General features: G+C 38.7%; 1 pseudogene; it reads left to right on the forward strand.

Annotated features, from left to right (window-relative positions):
* The first annotated feature begins 1,385 nt into the window (after positions 1-1,385).
* Positions 1,386-17,208, forward strand: LOC118794873 (annotated as a pseudogene).
* The last annotated feature ends 2,207 nt before the right edge of the window (positions 17,209-19,415 follow it).

Below are 19,415 nucleotides of genomic sequence, written 5' to 3' on the forward strand. Positions count from 1 at the left end.
CCCCTACAACTATGGATGATCACTTCGGACTGACCGCAGTGACTAGCCTACATGAGCTGTACGCACTTTTATTGCACTTCCTAGCATACCGAGGGGTTTTGGTCTGTGCACAGTAGTCTCTTCTAATCACTGAAAGACGATCATCCCCGGAGAAAGATTTCGCCAGTCAGAGTTCCGGATCTAAAGCTTCACTGACGTTACAAGCCATCGTCTAACACCTGAAGTTGGCCATTCTTAACTACTCTGAATCACACAGAACTGGATAGAATTAAAAGGCATAGTTAGAACAGACAGTATAGGAATTCTTCCCATTGTTTAAGTCCAGGCTCCACTACGTATGGCAATTAGCCACACTCTTATGAATCTGGTGAAGTATGTGCAATTCCTTTCTTGTTACTGTAATTGCATTTCTTGACCTTCCTGAGGAAAGAGGCTGCTTTGTTGTGCAGTAACTGGTATTTCTACTTTAACATGTTATTTAATTTGATTTATCGTCAACGGATGGGGGAATTGTGAATAAACGCAAATAACGCTGTCGGCCATCAATCTCAATCAACAATCAATTTTAAGTTGGTATGATTCAAGGAAAGAAAATCGATGAAGTTACAGTGATGTTCCATCTATCCATTTATGTTCTAGAGTGCATGTTTCAATTTCCCCGCACGTGCTGTGCACTGTAGAAAATCCGTTTGTTGCGCGCAGTTGTCAGCGGCAGCTCTTCGGACGAGGAGGTGTTTCCGATCTTTGGCTTTAAAGGCTTGCGTTTAAAGACCATTTTCTCCGTCGCTCAGTCCGACGATAGACGAGCGATTTAAAACAGCAATGACTGTCTTGCTCTATTCGGGAAGGTCACGGATAGAGGATTAACAACACACGCTGCTCGGTACTGTTTTTTTTTTTTGTTTGTTTGTTTTCATGTTTTTAACCAACGCTGCATGTGACGATCACAGTGGAAGTTTCCCTGAGTATCACCTCTTGTACTTATTGTCCGCGGGAACATCCGGAGTTGGGAACCATAACAAGTGGGGGGGAGAAGCCGATGTGGTAAAATGTTTGAATGCCGTCAACAATATGGACTTCAAGAGGACCAAATATGGAAGGTAATATTATATGCGGTATGAATATGATCTGAACAGATGTGACCTTTTTGCATAAAATTTTGTTGACGAAAAGAGCACTGCCGCGCTTCATAGGCTACAGCACAATGTTGTCACCAGGTAGACACACACAGTGTTGATCGGAATGTGTCAAATTTTGTAGTGGTAAGCATTTAACCTGCCCACGAATTTTTTGCTTGATGTTGGGAAAAGCTGTGGCAACTAGATTTAAACTTCGTCATTAAGTTGACATGGAAACAACGCGTGAAGTGGACGTGTTTCAAATACAGTAGTTATTCCGTTATTCTGGAGACTATAAGGTAAAACTAGAAAGGTAACTATAATGTAAGTTTCCACCTTCTTGATTATGGCACTTTCATCTAACAAACTTGCGTTTCTTTTTTATGTGATGCCAACTAACTTGATAACAAGCTTGCTAGACTTGTGTCCTTATGCGGTGCTGAGAACTTGTCCTGAAGTCAGTCAATTTATCTAGGTTAGAAAATATTTAGTTTTTATGATAATGTGCATACGCTATTATTTGGCAGGACACATTTGTATATCATCAGAAACGAATGTGTGACCATACAAGGACCATGGAATGACTATGCGTGTACTGCTTCTTCTGTGGCAGCGCACACACCAAGGCACAGAAACACACAGCATGTTGCATCTGTGTCACACATCTCTGCATGCCTTACACTGGTGTATTGAGATAAGTGGATAGCAGTGAACTTGAAAGGCTGCAGTGCAGGGGTCCATGCTGAAGGTATTGCTTTACATGCCAGAATCTTTTGCCAGCTGCAGTTCTAAAGCTACAAGTTACTGCTGCATGACTGTACTCCTGGGGCAAGTTGAAAGGTGTTATAAAATGCAAAGGTGCATCATCTTGTATTACCACTGAATGGTTGTGATTGGGGTGTGTGTGTCTTGAGGGGTTATTAATTTAAAGGTGGTGTTTTGTCTAACTGGTGTGGCACTCTGCCCTTAACTTTGAATCTGGTATGAAGATGGGCATTACATTTCTGTGTTTAGTTACAGATCAACACAAGTTTGGAGGTCACTAAAGTTAATCGACAATATAGAGTAGGAATGTGAAAAATGTCATACTTGCTAGAAAGTGTTTACTCAGAGTTAAGGACAAAGAACTGTAGGGGGTGGGTGGAATGAAGCAGTAGTGGGGAGAACTCCTTGTAGAGGCAGTAAAGACTGACAGAGGAAAGTGTGGAGTTATGGCAAAATCTTCAGAAAGACATTATTAAAGACACTAAATATGGCTCCTGATAACAGTCTCACTAATTGATATCATACAGGGAACCATAATGTAAACTTAATTCCTGATATCCAGTCACAGGGGTAAGCTTTGTGGGGGCAGGATGAACTTGTTTCCTCAGGGAACAGATACATTGCTGATATCCTTTTTGTTCTGAGTTAGCTGGCTGAGAAGCATATAACATCTTCTTGATTCTGTCAGGGACTGGTTTTGAACAAATATGCAATTTGTTAGATAATAAAGATGAAGTCTAGATAGAGCATTGATAAAGCTATTCATGCTCATTTCAAATGCTTAGGGAGCATAACCTTTAATGTTGATACCACACTCATCAAAAAGTAACACATTTCAATATATGTGGTGGAAAAACCAATTTGTGGATATGGAGTTTACTATGTATTCTTCAGAATATATGCATGAAATACCTACGCTGTCAACTATATATACATTTTTACATGTACTTTAAGTAGGTATATATTCCTTAGGTTTTGTTTTTTTCAAGGGACGTTACCTTTGTGCAAAGGGATAGCTGGGCAGTGTACAAAAATGCACACTATATTTTATTATAAAACATTCATTATTTTTTTTCATGGATTATTTAATGATGTGTTATTTTTATTAACACATTTCATTTTTTTTTCTTTATGGTCTCAAATCAGGCAGTAAGGCCTCTTAAGATATAGAGTTTCCTTCGTCACTTATTTCCCCATTGAACAGTTAACTCATTTAGAGCCATGGGGTGATCGGCTTTGGTGTCACACAATGAGAAATGGGACGCCATTGCCTTCCTCCCATATTCTGGGGATTTAGAGATGAAATTAAGCTGCTTGAAAGACCGGCTGTCAGTGATCACAGGACCAGTGTTTTTTCTCCTCACATTTCCTTAAGGCTATTCACTCTGCTTTTCATTCCTTACAGCTTAAGACTAATAGAGATACTGGAACAAGTTTTTCAGAAGAAAGGGGCTGAAGTCAATGATTCAAGTACTAGTGATTCTATTCTAGTACTTTCACAACTGGGCAGTAACTAAACTACTTTTTTCATGTTTCTGTCATTACTGGTGTTACATGGATTGTGTGTGGTAAATGGGCCCACTGCCACGGAGTAGTTCGGAAAGTACAGATGACAACATTATTTGTATTCTTGGGAAATGAATATATCAGTTCTTATTTTCCTAAATGGCCGTTGGTTGATTCACATTAGGGATTGTATCCCTCTTTGGGCCAGTCTGAACTTGATTGAGGAGCGTGGGTGAGGTGTCACTGTGACTTTGCGCCGTGATCAGAGTCCCTGCTGAACTGGATAGGGAAGTCTGGCCACTGTGTTGTGTGATAAGCAAACTGTAATTAACAGTGGTTAGGACCTCTTGAAGAGGGTGACCCATTGCATCATGGGAAAGGAGACAAACAAAGCATGGTTGCAAGGTTCCCAGTAGTTGCCTGTTGTATCTCTGCTGTTTGGCAGTTTATTCCCTCACCATTTAACTAACAGTGTTCATATGGCTAGAGGTAAGCAAATATATGTGTACAGAAAACTGGTGTTTAGCCTTAACTTTTCATTTATTTTACAGAGAGAAAGCTGCCTATGTAGTTACGTTGGATTTACAACCATGATGCAACAGCAGTGGCAATAAGGAAACAAAACAAAGCAAAATAAAATATTAATCTCATAAGCTCCTTTGTTAATAAATTGTTGGTATGTGTATAGAGCTGTTATTAAAGTAACATAAACATGAGCAGCTTGACCATTATGCTGCAGGTAGTGCTGTGAGTATTTTATTTTATGAATGCAAAAATATAAAGATTACTGTTTTTTGTTATGATGAAGATTTTTATATAAGGCATTAAAATGAATCCTCTCACTCTTTTTAGTATTTGGGTGATTTTTTTTTTTTTGCTATAAACATATTCCAAATATTATATCTCAGTGCACACTATTATTCTTGAATTTGCAGTAGTTTACATTAGGTCCAATTAGAAACTGTAATTGTATAAAACAGATTAGAAAATGACTTAATTTTATTTGCTATGAAAAGTATAAGGCTGGATGACTTCATATTTTGTTTCATTACAGAAACATTTTGCTTGATGAATTGAAAAGCATCTAGTGACCTAAAGTCTTATCAATAAACAACTTGCATCAGAAACATATTTTATCAAATTAATTCTAAACACAAGCATCTGTTCATATCTGTCTGAATTTTTTTGGTTATTCTGAAACAAGCAGCGTTAAAATGTAATACTTTGGCTGATTAAAATTGTGATGGCAATTTGTGACAATTAAAATGAATTTTGAAAATGACAGTTAATTGCTATACATACTTTGTAACTGCAAGATTAATTTAATTCATTTTAATAGATTATTTAAATGGTTTGACAACTGAAATTATATCCAAGTCCTTATTTATGCATTAACTTCATTAGTCTGGAAAACATAACTACAGTGCTTTTGACTATTACTACTGCCAATTACCACTTATAATTATAATATTAATGAAGATTATACATTTTATATCACTTGATATCAGTTTCACTACATTTGTGAGCAGCACAAAAAAGTCTGTTATTCCAAGCACATTAATTAAGATATCAAAAAGCTTTGTTATGAATTGTGTTACTAATGTGTATTAATAAGTGAAACACTACAGGCCGCAAACATCCTGATTATTCTGCACCAGAGAATCATGTCACAGAGACAACAGGAGACCAAGCTTCACACCAGCAGCATGTTATTGACATTTTCAGGCAAAAACAGGGAGACACTGACTGACAACAAACAACAGTTTTGCGTACTTAGCTTGTGCAATCCAGTATAGGTTGGCTGAACCAAACTGCCATACTTCCAAAGGATTACTGCAGAAGTTTAATTTCAATAGGTGAATAAAGAAAATTGACCCTAGGGAAAGTGCTCAGCTGGTACTTGTACCAAATTCCCTGCAAGTCACTTGATGATGAAAAAGTACACAAAAGTGTATTGTACAGTCAACTAAACACTTACTCTGCCGTAGATGGGTGCCTGTCATGGGACTTAGCTTTTTAAAACTGCATATACAAATGTCCTGCCAGAGCACTACGGCCATCAGATTAGAAATCATCTTACAAAACAAATCCAATATCCAGATGCAAATGAACTGTGCCCACACAAGGTGGCAAGAGCTGGAGAAAGGCTCTGCCCTGGTCTCTGCTTTCATGTAATCGGCTCAGTGCTTTTTAAACAGCAATGCTTATAAGCAGTCACATATCTTGTCTGTCAGTAACGTGTTTGTTGAAATGTAAATGAAAAACGTTGAGGTATCCAGACCACCTCTCTTGAAATACACTTTGAGGCAGCACAATACATCGTTCTTTTTGTCTTATGACAGTATTCCTCATTTAATGGATGCATTGCTTTGGCCTGCAACCATAATTTCTCCATCGTGTTTGATTAATTCAAGCATTATACATTTGTCTCCTCTTCTGTAAAGAAGATTCATTATCATTAACCTGAAATCCACGCTGCTGTTCACAGAGCATGAAGGGGCAGGGGTGCAGAGCCAAAAAAGGCTCTGCTGGCCCGAGGGGGCCCTCAGGGGCTTTCTTCTCTAGGGAAAAAAATCACTAAAAGGATCATTTCTTAGTCAAACTGGCAAAGGAAAGGGAGGTGCCGAGACTATGAGGCAAAGCAACAGATTTCTCAAATACGAATGTGGCTGCAGGGGTCAGAGAGAGAGGTACCCCCCAGAAGGTGAGGTGTTGCCTCTTTAAAACTGACAGAGGCACTTTAGTAAATTCACCCTGCAGCTGGCACAGGGTGTTGTCAGGTCAAGCTGCGTACAGAAACCTGAACCTGAACTGCTGTCAGTGATGAAACAGGGTTCATCTAAGGGGATGTGGAGCTGCGTGCATGCAGTCACCTCAAGGCAGTGAGCTGCCAGGCAGAGAGGGTTAATGAAGGTACAGCTGGATAATCTCATACTGTACTGAAGTGAGCCCTGGCCTTTGTGAGGGGTCTGCTGTTTTCTTTCTATTGCATGCAGATGGCCCTTACAGTAATAACATTGTTGTAAGCTTGATATTTTTAGTTCCCATTTAAAGTAAGGCCAAAGATTTCCGGTCTCAGCCCGTCCTCCTTATCCTTGCTGAATTGCCTTCTTTTGAAATCATTCTCATATTATTGATTTGGTCAATCCACCTCAGAAATAGTAAGAGTTATAGACATGCTTTTAAAGTTTGCTGTTGGTCCAGGATGCAGCGTGAATTTTAAGCATGAGGGATTACGCTGAACCATGAGTCTGTAACTAATGAACGCAAACATTCATTTTATTACCTTGTATTACCTTGCGATGAAGTAGAGATTTGTGTGGCATTGAACAAACCATGTGCAATTGTTAGTTCAGAGAAAGCTTGGGTCTGGGTGGAATAGAAAATGTCATACATATTTAGTCTAGGTCTTCTTGTTATAAAAATGCCTAATGGGGTCTGCAGAGATCTCAGCATTGTTATTAAAAGGTCAAAGACTTTTTGTACAACTGAACAGTTGGCCAAATGCATTGGTGCAGGACATTCTAGTGTTCATTTTCAGCGATGTGCACTTCCCACACAGTATGTTATTTCAGCCTTTCTTCTATTGTTAAAACCGTATAACTGCACAATATTAGCAATATAAGAAAATAACACTAACAATTAACATGCCCCTCTGGGTTTATTCACTTGGTTAAACTCAGTCTTCTGCATGAATTCCTTTGGCTTTATTACCATGTTTAATTAGCAGATTTAAGTATCATACAGATGGCTTACACTGCACCTGGACCATCTTCTTCTGTGTCTATTTTTATCCTGGTAAGAGTCATTTTGAACTCAGTCTGGCTATTCTTTGAACATCACCACAGACAATACAGCTCTGTGTATGTAATTCAAGAATGGTCAAAATGGCCCACTTTGTCAAATTGAGAACATTTTAAAGTTGAATCCCCTTTGAAATGCCAAGAAAAGTGAAATATTTTAACACTAAAAATGTACTATCTGCAAGGAGGGAGGAAGTGTTGGTGTAGACATTTCGCCCTTCAAGCCAAAGTTGCTCATTTTTTCTCTTTTTTGGCATCTGTGTGTTTTGCCCCATAGGACAAGCTTAACTACATTTTTATCCTGAGCTATATGATGAGGATACAATAAAAACTTGAGGATATGTTCCACAGCAAATAAAAATAAACTGCTCTTGTCATGAGGCTGTGCATGGAAGAACATCTGTAGAAGTATCGTGACTAACTAGAATGTCAAAATTTACAATGAAATGCAACTACAGATATACTCTTGGGTATCATTTAAGAATCAAAAAAAGGAAAAAAATACACAAGTTTAATTTGCACTTACTTCAGCTATTTAAGGCAATTTAGAATGAGGTTGAAAATACCAGTCTTGTTAACACTTATTTCATGACTAGCAAAAAGCATTGGACATTGGACAGTAACACAACGTGGAAAAAGACAAGAAAGAGATTACAGAGCTGTCTTTTATAACAGACCCAGATATGCAGCCCTTTTATGTAAGCTTGGATTTATGGGATGAGAGGTCCAGATTTGCTGTTGATTAAAGTGTGTCACAGGGTAAAGTAGAAAGCTTCAGCCGTAGCTGCACAATAAAATGAAGTATAAATCAGCAAGTGCATGTACAGTACAAATGTGACTTCACAATGCCAGCTCTTATATGTATTTCTGTAGGATATGTTTACTTTATGGCCTGACACAACAGAGTAACAGTGAAATTGTACAGAAAAATGGTCGTTTTAGTGTAAAATACAAAAAAAATAAATAAATCCCCCAGCATCCTGTTGGCATGGCTACAGTGACATCATCACTGAATCTCTTGTACATTGCATGAAAGACCCGAGATTCCATGCTGGATTAGGTCATGGTTACTAGCTGCTACCAAGCAACCATACAACACAGCAAAATGCAATAACGTGATATGGATTAGAATGACTTACTTGAGTTACCTTGTAAAAGGGCTTTCACAAGCTCATAGTAAATATATGAAATGCTCTTAAATTCTTAAAGATCCCATTTTGTTTTAACATAACAAACAAAATTCCCTATGGAATGGGTTTCAGTGTAGTTCTCACCTCAATTACCATAGCAGCTTCAGTCCTTATGAAAGAGTAATACTGTGAACTCCTTGTAAATGCATATTATGCAGGTGGTCTGTTTTAATCCCACTGTCTTTACTTTGTCCTTAAATGTGCATAGTCCAGCTAAATCCATAATATTACAAAAGTCCCACCCATTTGCAAGTGTAAGTAGTTGACTGAATATTCTAAGTATACAGTATATGTATATGCATATATCAGCACATATGTCTATAACAAGCTCAACCTGTAAAGAATTGCCCTGTTCAGTCCAACAGCCTGATCAATGCTGGCATCTTGTGTAGGTATTTTACTAACTGATTTTCAGTCCCCAATTTTGCATACAGGTTTTCTTTCCAGTAGTTCTGGCAGGAAGCCTGTGTATATTGGCTAAGAAATGGTTTGCTATCCACTACTTGAGGTTTAATATAATGGGAAAAGAAGGATTTAATAGACAAAAAGAGAAGAAAGGAAAGGATGGGAGTATGTCATGGCCTGGAGCAAGCTGACAAGACACCCAAGTGATGTGGTATTTTCAGGTGTACCTGTCCCTCTGATTACAGTAGATCAATGAAAGGTCAATGAATGCAATGAGATTTATAGCAAAGCAAAGCAAATGATTCCTACAATATTTTTATGCATGCTCTGTTGTTAAAATCTCCAGCACATACCATTCTTTACATTTATTTACATACATGGCTAACTGTTTGTGAGTTTTTGAAGGTTTCCTTATCAAACCAAAGGCAACCACCTGAATGAACACAAAGGAATTTTATTCACTTACAACCCAGCATTCCTGTTTTAAATAAAGGTTTACAAAATTTGACATTCAAATGAATGCCCATTCAAAGTGGACGTGGACGTACTTTGCGTGGCTCACTTCCCCTAAAGAGGTGTCCAATATAAAATATTTGCCTGTCTTGGAAAACCTGGAGTACAATCAAATATATGCCTAACAAAGATTATTTTTCATAATCTTTTAGGTTCATGAATAAAAGAGTTCCTTCCAACAGGCGATACCAACCCACAGAGTATGAGCACGCAGCCAACTGCGCCACACACGCGGTGAGTGGGACGATGGCAAGCCTGTCATTTTGTCACTTGGTATCACTGCTCTTAAGGTACTGAGACATCATGGTACAAACTCTGACCAAATTCTGTGGGCACCATAAGGCCAGACACCAAACTACATAATGATAGGAAACAAAAATGGATAGCTGTTTCAGTAGCAGAAACACAGACAAATGGTGAGATGGGGGGGCATCGGAACAGGTAGCAGGAGGTTGGCCTGAGATGATTGGGGTGGGGGTATTGAGGTAGGTGTGAAGGCCTACTAGTCTCGGTCTAATCTATCCAGATAGCTTCTTTATAGCTTCCTATAAACTGCAGAAGACCACTTTCTCTGAAATGAATCATTTGAGAATAGAAGGAAGGCAGACAGGTGTGGTTCTGTTTTTTTTCCTAATTCCTTTTTTCTTAATATTTAGCTCTGCCTGCTTTTTTTTTTTTTTTTTTTTTGGTAGCGTTTCATTAATAAGCGTGTCACTGCAGGTCAGGTAACACTCTGTCCAAGACTAATCCGGCATGTTATGGAAGCACATCTGGCATGCCCAGTTTAACAGCAGGATGGAAGCACTGATCACTGCATGGCTGTAAACCAAGCCTCCTCTGGGCTTTGTACTAATTAAGAAAAGACCCATGTCATGAAACAACAAGCCCTTCGGCACACCTCAGGATTTTACATGCTGTAGGTCAGAAATGTACCAAAAAATGTGGATAATTCTACTAGCTGTACTTATATGCGCATAACTGTCTGTGATGACATAAGTGCACAACAGAGATATGAAATCTGCCTTGTGGCTCATTTGGTGTTCATACATCATTTAGTTACCAGCTGCTGGCAGTTGGAGTGGGAAAGATCAGTAAAGCTGGGGCACCGGGATTGTGTGACACATAAAGATTGGATCAGACAGAGGGAGTGACAGATGGAGACATAGTGAGATGCAGGGCTTCAGTTTTAATCTGGACCACAGGCTTCCACTATCCTCGTCAGACTATTTCTTTCCTGTCAAAATGCATAGTGATTGTCCCAGTTCTTTCACAGAGGATTGATCTCTCCTCAGGGGAGCCAGTCATCAAAGAGGAGGCTTGTGATTAATGTTATCTGCGCAATTGATGTTTCCCAGCTCTCTGTGAAATACTGATACTTTGACAGCACGGGAGTAAAGCTAGATTGGTTCATTCATGACAAAGGTAAGCTGAATCAGGTGGTTAAGCTTTTGATCGTGACGAAAGTTTAAAGTCACTGATACTCTCCAGGACAGGTTGAACAGGTTGAACAGCTCTGACCATAGAATTCAATCTATTTGGCCAAAAATAAATCTTTTATTGGAGTTTTAGTTCAGCTGAGATTGTTAACAATTTTTATGCCTTTTGCCAGCTCTGGATAATTCCCAGCATCCTGGGCAGCGTTCTCTTATACTTCCTGTCTGATGACCAATGGGAGACCATCACAGCATGGATCTATGGCTTGGGCTTGTCTGGCCTTTTCACTATGTCCACTGTATTCCATACTGTTTCCTGGAAGAAGAGCCATCTCAGGTATGTATTCTAAAAAGGCATGAGGTTTAGACCAGCAACCCAAAATGGATTTTTTTAACTCTCCATGGCCCATCAGGCTAGTGTCACAAGAAGACTGTGTTCAGCTGAGCCAAGGGCTGATCCACAGTTTTTCCATAATTATTATTTAAATATCAGCCTACATCTGACTAGTGCTCTAAATTAATCAAATATTCTCTTCAAATAAAAAAAACGAACAAAGGGAAAGTGGTTAGGTAGATGTACCAGATGTAAGTACTTAACTGCAGTTCATTTTTACATCTACCCAGACACTTTGCATGGACTTCAAGTAATCCATTTTAAAAATCCAAGGCACCTTTTAAAAGTCATGTAATTGGGTTTTGTGCTGATGTGTCTAACTACTATAAAGGCTGTGCAGGGTCACTGTGTGGTCAAATCAGTCAGAGTTAGACAGGACATTAATTTGCTTGTGAAGATTCTTAGAAGTGACAGCCCTGTACACACTTCCTCTCATTTTGAGGGATTTGTTTGTTATGGATTGTGAATCCCTGTCTGGCACCTGGCCATGAATAGAAGGCCTGCTTGCTGTCATCATATAAGAGCCAGGCCCTGAAGGCCACCCTCACTGCCGTAATATCATTAGAATACATAATGCAATTAAGGCTAAAGCTTTCCCCCATCAGGTGGACTCCTGTGTGGGTGGCATGTAAATGTCTTCCAGTAAGCGATGAGGAAACTTCCTGTGTGGGATGCAGATTTATAATGGATGGTTTACAAGTCTGTAAACATTTATGGGATTAGATCAAGTGGCGTTACTTGCAGTAATATGGTTAAACACAGCTGCGATCCAAAATGTGTGCCTTTGCATAGAGTGGAATCAATTCTTCTGTTTCACTCACTGTTTAATCAACACTGAGGATGAGTATGTTTCTGGCTTTGTCTATATGGCATACTGTCACGTATGATGTTGGAAAGTGAATGCTCATGGATGTTTCCTCTTATCAAGCATATTATTCAGATTCTAACAAACAAATGTCTATGACCAGGATACCAGTCATCTTGTAGGATCATCAGTCACAGTATAATCAATTACATTTTTAAGGTACAAAGGCATTAAAATATTAAGCAAACAATTTCTTAGAATTACTTTTACTTACAGGGCTATACTGTCGCAGTCTGTTGTGTCATTTGGTGGAAAGTGTGGTGTTAACAGAGTGTAGAGATGTAACTTTGATTTTAATTGGTATTATTGTATTATTAGTTGAGAAGCATTTAAAAAAGAATTACAACAAAAATAACTTACAAGATTGCCATTTCTATTTCAATGCTTTGTTTCTATTAGCAGCGGCAGGCATTCACACCTGTGTGACCTGTAATCCAAAACTTGGATCAAGAAACCATTACAGTTGTGCATTTATTTAACTTCAGCCATCAAACACATGCTTCTGTGCAAGAATAAACTGTGCAACACTTGCCTGCAAGCAATAACTCAGAGTTGAGAACAAAATGTATTGTGATTAGACTGATGCCTCTATTTATTGCGATCATAGTCCCCAATTTAAAAAATGTTCAGTTTATTCAAGCCTTATAAAACATTATTCATTTGATGTTACTGAAATGATGCTAACATTAAGTCTTGCCTGACTTCTGAACTCAACGTTAAGGATATATTGGTTAGGGGCTTGGAATCTGAACCTGAATCAGAGATCTATCATTTTTTATTTGTTAATTTTATTGTGTATTATGCACAATGTCTTTATAGTGCGTTATACCACACTAATCACACTTTATACCATACTAAACATCAGTCTCTTGACAAAATGTCAAACAGGATGCCATATTTCCTGACAAGCAACAACAACAGCAAATAAATATACTTATGTGTGGAACATAGCTCTAGACCATCATCAATTTGTGGTAATAGAAACTGGAATAAACGTCCCTGTCTGTCTTTCTCTACCTCACTGGGTTTAAACAGAGCATAGCTGTTAGCCGTCTGACACCCACACAGCTAAAACTGGCACTCGGGACCCACACAGTGTGAATGAGCCTTGACGTGTTCCTATCAGTCAAGCTCTTTATTGAAAGGACAAGTGAGAATGTTGACTAAATATTATCGGCAGTTTGCAGGTATCAGACACAAATATCTAATTGGACTCTATACAAAATCTGAAGTTTGCCTTTCACGTGCAAACAAAACACTTTCCCCAGGATGTGTTTTTTCCTACAAACACCGCAGGTGCCCCATAATGTTCTCTAACTCTGAGGGCTTTAACCAGTGCATGCCGCAAGTCGTTTTTGCCCCAGCAAGTTCTCTTGGTGATGGTATCACTGACAGGTCTGGGCTTGTTATTGCATGTTTCTTTCCAGCTAAAAATGTTCTGCATGATGTCTGTTGTGTCTAGACTTTGCAAATAATTTGCTGAGATATATTTTGTAACCACACTCTGTTGGCAAACATAGTAATGATATTGGAAGGCATGTGAAGGCAGATGCTGTGTAAGAATGGATACAAAACTGAGCTGATCAAACATGGGTCTGATTCCCTAAGGGAAAAAAAAAGAGTTCATTTACTTACTCACAGGGTTTGAATTACAGGGGGGGGATCGAGGTAAAAACAATGTAAAAACCTGTAATTGTAAATATTACAATAAATTTCCCATATTCATGCCTGGAGGAATCTTGTAATACGATTTCAGACACCCGCAAAGTGGACCATACTTTGTAATATTTACAATTACAGGTAAGAAGGATATAGAAATGTTTCGACCCCCCCCCCCCCGAACTGTTGTTTTTACCTCTTTTGGGGAGGGTCCAAGACTTACTTGGGGGGGGGGGGGCAATCGCAACTTGCATAGCTTACCCTTTCTTCATATCATTTATGTATCTAGAAATTCACTAAGGAATTTACAAAGTACCTCACTCAAGGACAGCAGTGTCTGACATGGGAACTGAACCTGCAGCCTTGTGGTTAAGAGCCAAATTCCACTGCCTAACACAGTCGTCTAGTAAATATTTTCTGGCTGTAGGTTTCTCAAAGGAGGATAGTATGTAATATGCAGGTAATGTCTGATTAGTTCAGTGGCTTGCTTTGGTTTCAAAGAGCCAGATAACAGGACCATAGAGCACTGGAAGCATTGGGCAGAACTCATTTTGGGGGTAGTGTGTTAACCACTGACTTTATTTCTTGTCCTGACAGGACAGTGGAGCAGCGCTTTCACATGTGTGACAGAATAGCAATTTACTTCTTCATTGCAGCCTCCTACGCCCCCTGGTGAGTGCAGACTGCATTTGCAACCATAACCTCCTGGCACTCAGAATACCATCAGCCCTTCAACACATTGACTTTCTGCCACTCATCCTCCTTATATCAATCAGCTTTTTCCCACAAGTTTGCCTTAGTAATGCTTTCCTTTAAAGTTTTTATGTGTGCTGCTTTTATGAACGAGAAATTACTCTGAGACATTACTATTGCAGCAAAATAAGATTTTTATAATTTAGTCTGGTATAATTGTCCTTATTTAAAATGCTATGCAGTTGTTTCATCATTTGCATATTTATTATTTTAAATCTCACGTCCATATCTATGCAATCCATCCAGTAACAAATTTAAACATGTCACTCTGACATTACCTCATAAAATTATTATGTCTTGTAAATGTGTTTTGGCTTATTGTCTTAAATGGGCTTTAAAAAGGAGATGAGTAAATACTTATAAGGTCCCTATATTTAAAGATTCTACACTCCTCATTCACCAGGCTGAACCTGCGAGAGCTGGGGCCGTGGGCGTGGCACATGCGCTGGATGGTGTGGATCATGGCCTGTGTGGGCACTGCCTATGTCTTCTTCTTCCACGAGAGGTGTGTGCCAATGAACACTCATAGGCCCTATGATCCCTATTCTCAAGTCCAGATCAAGTAACCTGAGCAGACAGAAGAGGGGTGGTCTGTCTGTGAGATCTCTCTCTCTCTCTCTCTCTCTCTCAATCCCTCTCTTTGTGTCAGTCTCTCTCTGATGCTCTGATGCTCTCCTGCTCTCTCTCTCTTTCTCTCTCTCTCTCTCTCTCTCTCTCTCTCCCTCTCTCTCTGTCTCCCCTCTGAATGTCTTCTGCAGCTCCATGCTCACATTAATGGCTTTTCGTCCTGGAGACTGTTCACAGTGTACACATAATGACAGGAAACGAAATATCGCATAACAAGGTCAACTGCATCTCAAGATGCTTGGAGTTGTCTTCTAAATTTGTCGTTGTTTACTGACTGAGGCTGGTCTCACAGGAGATCCTTCAGGATGTTTTTATGAGCCAAACAGACCTTACAGGATGTAGTCATTCATTGTTAATTTAACAACAAAATACATCAGCAACAATCTATTGAGTTCTTTAGCAAACATGTTATATCCAGGCATTTGACGCTACACTAAAAAATGTGAAATACTGTATATTTTGATGTAGGTGAACTGCTGAAATGCAGCTGATTGGTTGTATTCTGTAATTTTCATTTATCAGGGTAACTTACACTTGTGCGTAGTTTGTGAATGTGGGAGCCCTAATAAAACTGGAGCTGTTATTATTTTTTTACATTACTGTACAGCCATCTGCTGGTGAGGGAGGAAACTGCAGCATATAAACTTTTTAGTTTTTTTGGCAAAGATGGTGCAGCCTCATTGTAATGAAGTTGCATCTGTCATGTCTACAGCTGCAATTTTTGTGGATACCTTATTGACAATGACTTCATTTAAATTCCTCTTGAGAGAATACGTATTTTTGGGCTTATTTTTTTTAATCATGTCTGAATTTAAATGGAGACAATTACAAAGTCCTGAAATAGCCTTATCTTGCACGGTAATTGTGATTGAGGTTTAATGGCAGTTTAGAGCAATGAAACGGAAGTCCTCAGACTGTCATTAACAAAATGCCCAGCTCAGGGGACAGAGGAAACTGCTTACAGAGAATTCGCATTAAGCTCTAAAGATGTTTTCTCTGCCGTCCCTCAGGTACAAGATTGTAGAACTGGTATTCTACACAGCGATGGCTGTCTTCCCTGCCTTAGTCATCCTTTCTATGGTAAGATGCCTTATGTATTCGGTTTCAGGTGTTAGTTGGAGGAACTCCTTGCATGTTAGGGCACAGAGGAACAGTCTGTGAGATCCCTAAGGTTGCACTTCTACTGTGGATCAGTGGCAGGGAGACCTGGTCCTGAAGAGCCAGGGTAGATACTGGTTTCAGTCCTGCCTCCACTCTTAAATGCTTGGATGAAGTCAGCATTTGAACAGACATCCAAATTTCTCCAATGACACAGAAGTGAGAAAGTCATTTGGCAACAGTGATGGAATAAATTTGGCAAAACCAGCAAAAATCATTAGTTGTTGTGGAAAGCATGTAAGACTAATTACTCATCCCCAGCTATGGCTTCTGTATATCAGGTAACAAAGACATTATCATTTACATAGTTGAGAATGTGTAAGTAGTGCACAACCTAATGTACAACCAACACTGGAAACATTCTGTCACTTCCTTAACTTAAAGGAACAGAGTAATCAAAAGCATTCTCATATATGTCAGCACATTATCCTCCCTTTAGAAGTACTTATTTTATTATTATGTATGAAATTATCCAGAGGTGAGCAGTGAGACTCTTTCTATGACCGTGTAGTTTTGGGCCATCAGTGTCAGCAGAGTGGGAGAACAGAGCTGTGGTTGTTGTGTAGTAGTTAGGGTGTCAGCTATGCATATGACACTATGATGTCATAGTGTAACGAAAAATTGGGTGTTGTCCCGGTTGTATTCCAGCATAACAAAGATGGCCTGTTTGAGCTGACCTTGGGCGGAGTGTTCTACTGCCTGGGGACGGTCTTCTTCAAAAGTGACGGGCTCATCCCTTTCGCTCACGCCATCTGGCACCTCTTCGTGGTCTTTGGAGCTGGCACCCATTACTACGCCATCTGGAGGTACCTGTACACACCAGGAGCCAACCAAATGAAGACCTCAAGGTGACAGTCTCGAGACTGAAAAAAGCCCTGGACACAGGGCATCATCGACCAACAGGCTGACGGTGAAGACTGGAGAGAGACATTGTTCCTGAATCTTACTAGTAGGTATATGAGTTTGAATTAGAGTCGGTTTTGATTCAGATTTGATCACAAGTCAAAATGGTCAAATAAATGCAGAAAGAAATAATTGCTAGAATATAAATGTTAAAATGCAGTACTTGAAAAAAAAAATCAGCATCTTAATCTCTCTTCATTATGAGATTAGATAAGGGTTTATTATTCAGCATTGAAAAAAATCCTAGTACTACAAATGGAGTGTTCATTTAAAGTGCTCAGTGTTTAAATGTTAGACTAGCAAGACCTTGATGCCTTTATTGACATTTGTGACATTACCTGGAACTGGGAAGAGCTCCTGACTCCAGGGTACAGTGCCATGCTGCTATGGGTTATATCATCATTTCAAAGAAAAGTTGTTAGTGGAGCTACCACTTAGGAACATGGCTTAACAACGAACATTCCAAAAATATTAGATTGCTACATTTACACTGTTAGTTGTGATGCATTTCTATTTATTGCTCATCAGCAGTCTAATATGTCTTGTCTTTTGGTATTTGAATCATATTTTAAAAACACAGTTTCCATTTAAGAATCTCTATAATAGTATCCTACCATTCATTTGTCATTCGTTCTATACTTTATATTAATCACTAAACACTAATTGTATGTGTTTTGGTCTTTGATTCATTACACTTAATGTCAAAAATATAATGGACTTGAATGTTTTAAGATCGTGCTCAAAAACCATTCTTTCATTTTTGTGTTAATTACTCTTATGCCTTATACCACAAATGTCACAACTCTGCTTTTGTGTGGTTGAGTTTCCTGTGCATAGAAGCAAACAGCAAACCAACCTCACCACAATGAAATGCTGTTCTGCAGCGTAACGAGGTAGAAGCACAAAGCCCCCAGCATAGTGTGTTGTTTATCTGATTTAAGGCGTATATCAAAGGAGAATTTACCTTTCTTCTTCCAGAATTTACGTTTGTTTTAAACTCTGAGCAATTGGATAAAAATAGTGGAAAAGACATGGTGGGAAAATACACAATAGCGCTTTAGCTCAAACAATTAAGTGGAAACAAAGAGATCTAGATCTCAGAAGAAAGCCACAGGAAAATAATATGTTCAGTGATGTGAGATATCAACATCAACATCAATATTTGTTTACTTTCATTTTCTTACATTTTCAGTACATATTGGCTGAAAACAAGCCAAAGGGGGCCTCAACTTCAGGGCAGTTTTTATGCAGACTGAGAGTCCCAGAACTGTAGTGTGGGTTTTTAGACATATATAACTATATAATGTAATTCTATCAAAACTCAAAATCATTCCAGAGATATATGAGGGCCTCAGGTATCTGACCTTTACAAACTCTTATTCTGCACTATAGGCATTCCTGCTAGTCGAAGCAATTGGCTGCCACTCAGGACGTATAACCTTTGTGTCAGTGTCACATATACTGCTTGCAAAGGTTTCACTGTGGTCTCATGTCTTTTTCCCATTGTGACTTGCTTCAGGGACACAAGTGGTAGTTTTTTAACTTTGATTTTTTTTTAAGTTTGGTGAATATTTTTTTCTCATCTAAACTTCATTTCACATGTTTAACAGTTGTATCTTCATGTATTTTTTCCCTCATTTGTTAGTCGTTTTTTCCTCCTTGTTCTACAGCAGTCTATGTAAAAGTTGGTTTTAACTTGTAAAATCTAATTCTGTTAAGACTAAACCTCACATTTACATGGAAATAATATATTCTGTTCAGTATATTAAAAAACAATGGCCACTGTGGTAATTTAAATGTATTGATAAAATTTCATAATGTATACACTGATCTGCAGTGTACTTCTGTCATTGCAAATGGTGGGCCATACTTCATATGCTCAGGTTTTATATGAGGTATACATACAACCTATCAGAAACAGGTTTTTGTATGTTACTTTGAATTTTTCACCGTTGTGAAGGAACATCAAATGATACAGTACATCAATTAATTACTGAAGTACACCAGAGACAACTTACCTTGACTGACTGCAGATTGTACTTAGTAACTACAGGAGCTGCTCACCAAATAAGAATGTTACACAAAGTTCAATTCCAGTGTTTACAGGAAACTAATGTTTTTGACTGTGTATAAGGCGCTTCCCATAATTTTTATTCTTCTTTTAAGGCAGATGCACACTTATTTGTGGATCTAATATATTAATGTTATTAGTTATCATTAATGTAATCACTGATGTGATTAAATTGCACTGAACAATCCCTTAACTGCAAAATGCTTTGTGACCTCGGTGGGCATTTTACTTGACTGTGCCTACACTTCTGGA

The sequence above is a fragment of the Megalops cyprinoides genome, chromosome 19, assembly GCF_013368585.1.
Source record: "Megalops cyprinoides isolate fMegCyp1 chromosome 19, fMegCyp1.pri, whole genome shotgun sequence".
NCBI classification, from domain to species: domain Eukaryota; kingdom Metazoa; phylum Chordata; class Actinopteri; order Elopiformes; family Megalopidae; genus Megalops; species Megalops cyprinoides.